At 36.8% G+C, this 7388-nt stretch overlaps 1 non-coding gene across 1 annotated transcript; it reads left to right on the top strand.

Annotated features, from left to right (window-relative positions):
- The first annotated feature begins 670 nt into the window (after positions 1 to 670).
- LOC145056212 (small nucleolar RNA Z279/snoR105/snoR108) lies at positions 671 to 774 on the top strand. Its single transcript, XR_013685743.1, has one exon. It is a non-coding gene; the product is annotated as a small nucleolar RNA Z279/snoR105/snoR108 (small nucleolar RNA).
- Positions 775 to 7388: the final 6614 nt, after the last annotated feature.

Genomic DNA, 7388 nt, shown 5'->3' with positions numbered 1-7388 from the left:
GTACTTACTTATTTTTCTTTATCACTTAAAATGAAAATTGTGAGAATATGTGTACTTACTTATTTTTCTTTATCACTTAAAATGAAAATTGTGAGAATATGTGTACTTACTTATTTTTCTTTATCAGCATGTTAATGGGTAAATATTTCGTTTATCTACCATATATTGATGTTACAAAAATATCCATATCAATACATAGAGAAATATAAAACATTGGCATACCTTCTTCATGGATATTTATGTCAATGGAAGTTGAAGAAAAAGACTCTTATCATTGATAATTTGTCCTGTCACAAAATTCACAAAATTCAGAGTTTCAGACCAAAAAAAACGAAAAAAAAACATTGAACCTAGATTTAAACCTCAGAGTCTAACATCATAATTGAAAAAACAACATACCCTAAGAGAGGAAAAAACATACCAAAAAGCAATTAAAAAACTTGATCCAAGAGATAGTCACTAACCCTTTCAATGATCATGTTACATCGGCCCAAATTCATGGGTTTATCATCAACATGAAAAAGCATACATTATTTCCTGCAAGTTTGCTTCAAATAAATAATATATGTAAGCATTATCGAGTCAATTTTCAAAGTTAATAGATCCATATTTTCACCACGTTTTAAAATAGGAATGGATAATGCAAGTTTGACATTGAATATTGGAAGATGGGGAGTGATGAGGCGTCATCGCTCGCAATTAAAATATGTGAGATGAGTGTCTGCCTAAAGCTTTACGACAATCAGGCACCTCCAATCTTAACCAACTGATCCCTATTTTATAATTATTATTTCGATTTTACTTTTAAAAATTATTATCATTTATTCATAAATTTTATTAATTTTGTTTTCGTTTTTTCAAAGTTTGTATGTCACTTGGTTAAAATTTCACAAATTTTAGTTTTGCGTATATGAATATTTTATGATTTTTTTATAGTTTCTTTTCTAAAAGATCCGCATGATTTTTTTTTAAGGAAAATAAGATCATTATTAATGAAATAAAATTAGTTTTTTTTGTTTTTTTTTTTTGTGAAAACTTATGTTATTTACTGATCTTATTTTGAAAGATGTAGGTACCTTAAGTCAGAGCCATCAAGAGCCGAAGAAAACATAGTCATAACTTCAAGTGCTTCTTCCTCTGGTCTTCCGGCTATAAAATCAGATAGATTGACTTCTTTTAATTGATCTTTGATCGAGGACAAAATCGACGACTTCTCTTTTTGTGTTTTATGAGTATGGGAGAAAATGTATATGCTCTGTCAGGAAGAATCATCCCCAACTACAACAAAAGGAAAAAATTGTTATACTCTTCTAAACCAGAGTTTCAGAAAACTAAAATGCATCTTTATACTGACAAAATCATATAACCTAACCACATTGCGAGTCACATTTAAATTTAAAAGAATTCTTCGTCTAAAGAGTTAATAATTAGAATTTGATTAAAAGTGGTGGATAGGAAGTGGCATAATAGAAAAGACACTGGTTATCATATAGGTGAACAATAAGTTATAAGTACTTTTAAAGATGACACACCGAGCCTCTACTATGGAGATGTCTTTCTTCTGGCTCCATAACACCTGAAAATTGATATTTAATCTATGAGATGAATATAAATAGTAGACAAATGCAATGGAAAAGGTAAGAAAATTGATATTGGATCTGATTTTAGTGAACATTGAGATCTACTTTTATTACCCAACATGAATACAAAACCTGATAGCATTGAGAGACAACATGTTTCTTGAGCACCAGCATATCTACAACTTTAGTTAGTATTAATCTAAGTTAGCTGTATTGTCACACCTCAAAACCAAGAACGGCGGAAACGTTCCGGGGTGGAGGACGTCATGTGAAATATCATAACAGTGTAAAGTAGTAAACAAGCAACATTATCCATTGCATTAAAAGTAAATTTTTAATACATTTGTGTTCTTTCATAATGTACAACAATATATAAAATGAATAATCAAAATAAGACGAGTCATGTCTGTGCTCCGTCTTCTCAAGGCCTAGCCATCGTACCTGTCTAACTAGTGACCTGAGAATACAAGTTATTTTGAAAGCGAGTATCAGCCTAAAGCTGGTGAATTCATAAGTATTTAAGTGTCATTGTCTTGTTTTGGAAAGTTGTTATGAATGCCTTGTAAATCTTTAAATGAAACAATTGATATAAGTATGAAAACCCTAGAAAATCCCTTATTTCCTACTAGTATGAAATGTAGTCTTCTACCAAGACCCGAATGTTTTGCTATGATAATGATAGTTTTTCCTTCTTTTGACTATTACAAAGAGTACTTAGTCTAAATCATCGTTTATGTGAATGTATCACAAAATAAAGTAAATAGGAAAGAATATAATAGTCTTCTACTAAGCCCCAAATTTTTTGCTATGATAATGATAGTTTTTCCTTCTTTTTGACTATTACAAACAGTACTTGTCACACCCCAAAACCAAGAACGGCGGAAACATTCTGGGGCGGAGGACGTCATGTAAAGTATAACAACACAGTAAATGTAAATAAGCAAACAACATCATCCATTGCATTAAATATATAATTTTAATACAAGCGTGTTCTGTACAGTTTTAGACACCAAAATATAATGCAAATCAAAATAATAAGATGAGTCTTGGATGCGCTCCATCTTCTCAAAAGCTGGCATCGGTACCTGTCTACTGATGACCTGAGAATACAAGTTATTTTGAAAGAGTTTATCAGCATTAAGCTAGTGAGTTCGTAAGTATTTTAGTGTCGGTGTTTGTTATCCAAAAACGTTTGAACATGTCTCAAGTGTAAGTTTGTAAAATGTAAGTAAATGTTTGTAAGTGTTTATACAAGTTTGAATCTCTCAGAAAAACCTATATTTTCTATTAAAGTAGCCTTCTACCAAGGCTTAACTGTTTTGTATGCTCGTTTCTTGTAAAAGTGTGTAATTTCCCAAGTGTAACTATCATTTAACAAAATATAGTTTGTACATTAATGTTTAAGTGAAATAATCACTAAATGTATGTAATGGGTAAATTATTGTAGTACTGTAGTGTTGTATTATAGGAACTACTGCTATACTAACTACCTTAAACCGGATTTATATTAAGGTATCATGTGACTAATTGCACCATACTATCGACTGGTAACAACGACATACGAATGGTCGTAATAACGGAATGACGTTTGGCACCCGCAGACCTGCAGGTCCGGCTGTAGCTAGCAGCAAGGTGTAGGAAAGTCAATCCAGTATAGATCTATATGCAAACTCACGCTCTCCCTCCAAGAGACTCTGGCTACAACTCGGGCCATGGCATTTAAGTCATGCTCCGATTCATATCACAATAATGAACGTATTCTAGTATATGTAATGTAATGAACTCTTCTAGTATAGTTGTATATGTTCTCCCTCTAGTATAGTTGTATATGTTCTTCCTCTAGTATATTTGTATATGTTCTCTTTCTAGTATAGTTGTATAAGTTCTCTTTCTAGTATAGTTGTATATGTACTCGTAGTAATAAGTATTGACTCATGAATGAACTGACTCATTGATCTAGAAATTGTAGTAGTATGATCCTGTGTTACCCCGATGGTAACTTACTGATGATGTACTGATAAGTATGAATAAAGGATTACTTTTATGTCTATATATGTACATTTGATATATAATTACTATTGAAACGACCTTCGGAGGGCTACTCGAAATCCCACCAGACCACATCTCAAGCGCGAAAAGGAAATAGGGCGGATGGCCTTCCTAAGCTCTTTAAACATTGCTTATATATCTATACATATATGGGCATGCAATTTATAAGAAGTATAACAAAGTTTAAATAAAAGTATTTGATAAGTAAAAGAGTTTGTAAAACATTTTGAAGTAAAACAGTTTGATAAACAGTTTGAACAATGATAAAATCATTGGTTTTCTAGTTATTAATCACATGTGATTGATGCAATAACTATAAGCATTTAACTTGTATCCCCCCCATAAAGTATTTAAAACATTTAAAAGTATTTCAAAGGTTAATTAAAGGGGTATGAACTCACTTGTGGTGAGTGGATTGGATTGAAGTATCGGATACCGTGCTAGGTGGCAAACGGAGACTTATTCACACGCACGAGCCTAGTTATCATATAATGAACATATATATAACTAATTATCCAAATAATAACTTAATGAAATAAGTTGGGACACTCAGGAACATGTAAACACTTGGTATAAGTGTTATAGGTCCTAAGGGTTGCTTCTAGGTTGTTATGTGACAAGGCTAAAGGGGTTTAATGTATCAAAGGGCCTTATATAAGAGTTTATTACCCAATAAACCCCACACAAGGAGTTTACGGTCGTAAACCCTTGAGTTTACGGCCGTGAACTCCAATCTTAGTGGTAATAGGTGTTTTAAAGTGCTAAATGATTTCTAGAATACGCCTAGCTTGGTGGTTTAATCCTTTGGGTAGTTTAGGGCTTAGATAATACTCCTTTGAGGAGTTTACGGCCAAAAGACCATATCCCTTAGAGTTTACGGCCGTAAACTCTCATGGGATGGGTGTTTTAATTCTTTCAAGTCCCAAACACAAGTAGATTACTTTCTAGGCATTTGTTTAAGGTTATGGAGGACCCTAGGCACACTTTGGTGCCCTTATTTGGTGTTTACGGCCTATGAATATTCTCTTGGCCGTAAACTCCCTTTAAGGGGTGTTTTTGATGTGTTAATGTCCCTATATTAGCTAGAAGTAGTTGAGGGTTAAAGTCTAAAGCCTTTAGGAGTGATTAGGGCACATTTAAGCCCTTGAATTTGGTGTTCACGGTCCAAGAAACTCTTGGGCCGTAAACACCTAAAGCTATGTGTTCTTGATTGTTTTCTAGTCTCAAATGATCATACATATTATCCTAAACTAGTTACCTAACAAGGAAATGGGACTAGATGGCCTTTAAGCTTCATTTTGGAGTTTACTCCCCAAGAACGTTCTTGGGCGGTAAACTCCCGAATCACATATATTTGACATGTAATCTATGTTATTAAGCATAAAACAAACATTATAACACAACTAGAGAAGTGTACTGACGATTTGGGATGAAAACCCGAAGATCTGTGAGAGAGAAAACGACTTTTCTCTAGTTGGAAATGTGAATAATGAATGAATTTAGTTCGGAAATCTATTTATAGTCCTGAAATATTTTGGCAGAAAATATTTTTATTCTGGAATTGGACTCTAACATTATGAAGTTTTGAAATGCTCAAGTTTCACAAACCCATGAGCATCCACTCTCCTGATATCTCCTTAAACGTAAACCCTAATGTACACAAACTTATTCGGAAAAGTATGAAATTCATTGAAACTGGACTAGCTTCTATTGAATAGCTAATGTTTGTACAAAATGGAAATTTTGAGTTGTCACATCATCCCCCCGTTAGAATTAGAATTTAAGCAAATAAGAATTTACAAACAATTAAGCGAAAAGATGAGGGTATTTCAGTTTCATCTGATCCTCACGTTCCCAAGTGAATTCCGGTCCTCGCTTGGCGTTCCAGCGAACCTTCACGATAGGGATACGACTTTGCTTCGTCTGCTTGACCTCACGGTCCATGATATCTACTGGTTCTTCCACGAAGTTGAGGCTCTCGTTGATCTCGATCTCGTCGAGTGGGATTACAAGAGTCTCGTCGGACAGACACTTTTTCAAGTTAGATACGTGGAATGTAGAATGTACGTTACGAAGTGCGTCGGGTAGGTCGAGTTTGTAAGCTACGGGGCCGACTCTTGCAAGAATCTCGAAAGGCCCTATGTACCTCGGATTAAGCTTCCCACGCTTTCCGAAGCGTATCAAGCCCTTCCAGGGTGAGACTTTGAGAAGGACTCGGTCTCCCACCTGAAATTCCAAAGGTTTTCTTCGCTTGTCAGCGTAGCTCTTCTGTCGGTCTCTAGAGGCTTTCAATCGTTCACGAATCTGAACGATTTTCTCTGTCGTTTCCGAATGATCTCCGGACCGGTGAGAGTACTGTCGGAAGCTTGTCCCCTAGCTAATTGGGTATCCCCCACCTCAGCCCAGCATAGAGGGGATCTGCACTTTCAGCCGTAGAGGGCTTCAAATGGAGCAGCCTTGATGCTCGTGTGGTAACTGTTATTATAGGAAAACTCGACAAGGGGTAAATGAGTATCCCATGCCTTTCCAAAGTCAATCACACAGGCTCGCAACATATCTTCTAGTGTTTGGATGGTCCTCTCACTCTGTCCGTCGGTCTGTTGATGGTAGGCTGTGCTCATGTCCAACCTTGTTCCTAGGGAATGCTGTAGTGATTGCCAGAATATTGAGGTGAACCTACTATCTCTATCGGATATAATGGACATAGGTACACCATGTAGCCGTACGATTTCCCTAATGTATGTTCTCGTAAGTTTCTCCATCTTTTCAGTTTCTTTGATAGGCAGGAAGTGTGCAGACTTGGTCAATCTATCGACGATGACCCATATGGTATCAAGTCCACCCGTTGTCTTGGGCAACTTGGTTATGAAATCCATAGTGATCCGCTCCCACTTCCATTCTGGAATCTCTGGTTGTTGCAGTAAACCAGAGGGCTTCTGGTACTCGACCTTAACCTTTGCGCAAGTAAGGCATTTACTTACGAAGGTAGCAATCTCTGCTTTCATATTAGGCCACCAATATAGCTTTTTAAGATCCAAATACATCTTATCTGAACCTGGGTGGACGGAATACCGAGTGTTGTGCGCCTCGGTCATGACCAAGTCTCGGAAACCACCGTGTTTCGGTGTCCAAATCCGGTTCATGAAATATAAGGCTCCGTCACCCTTGGCTTCTAAATTCTTGTCCATTCCCCTAAGGGATTCACTCGTCGCATTTTCAGGTCTCATGGCTTCAAGTTGGGCCGCCTGAATTTGCCTAGACAAGTGTGAATGGATGGTTATTGACAATGACTTGACTTTGCGACTAGAATATTCCTTCCGACTTAGGGCGTCTGCTACTACGTTGGCTTTACCCGGATGATAACGAATATCGCATTCGTAGTCACTGAGTAGCTCGACCCACCGTCGTTGTCTCATGTTGAGCTCCTTCTGATCGAAAATGTGTTGTAAACTCTTGTGGTCGGTAAAAATAGTGCTTTTCGTTCCGTACAAGTAATGTCTCCAGATCTTCAGAGCAAACACCACTGCTCCCAGTTCAAGATCGTGGGTCATGTAGTTAACCTCGTGTGTCTTCAACTGTCTCGAGGCGTAGGCGATGAACTTACCTCGCTGCATCAGTACACACCCGAGCCCTTGATTCGACGCATCGCAATAGACTACGAAGTCTTCTATCCCTTCGGGGAGGGATAGTATTGGCGCGGTGCACAAGGCTCGTTTGGCGTTTGGAACGCTCTCTCTTGTTTCTCTTCCCAGTCAAAGG

Source organism: Lactuca serriola, chromosome 5 (assembly GCF_051521515.1).
Source record: "Lactuca serriola cultivar US96UC23 chromosome 5, Lser_US96UC23_V15, whole genome shotgun sequence".
In the NCBI taxonomy this organism is placed as follows: domain Eukaryota; kingdom Viridiplantae; phylum Streptophyta; class Magnoliopsida; order Asterales; family Asteraceae; genus Lactuca; species Lactuca serriola.
Note: the sequence above shows the minus strand (reverse complement) of the source record. Positions and strands in the feature narration are given on the sequence as shown.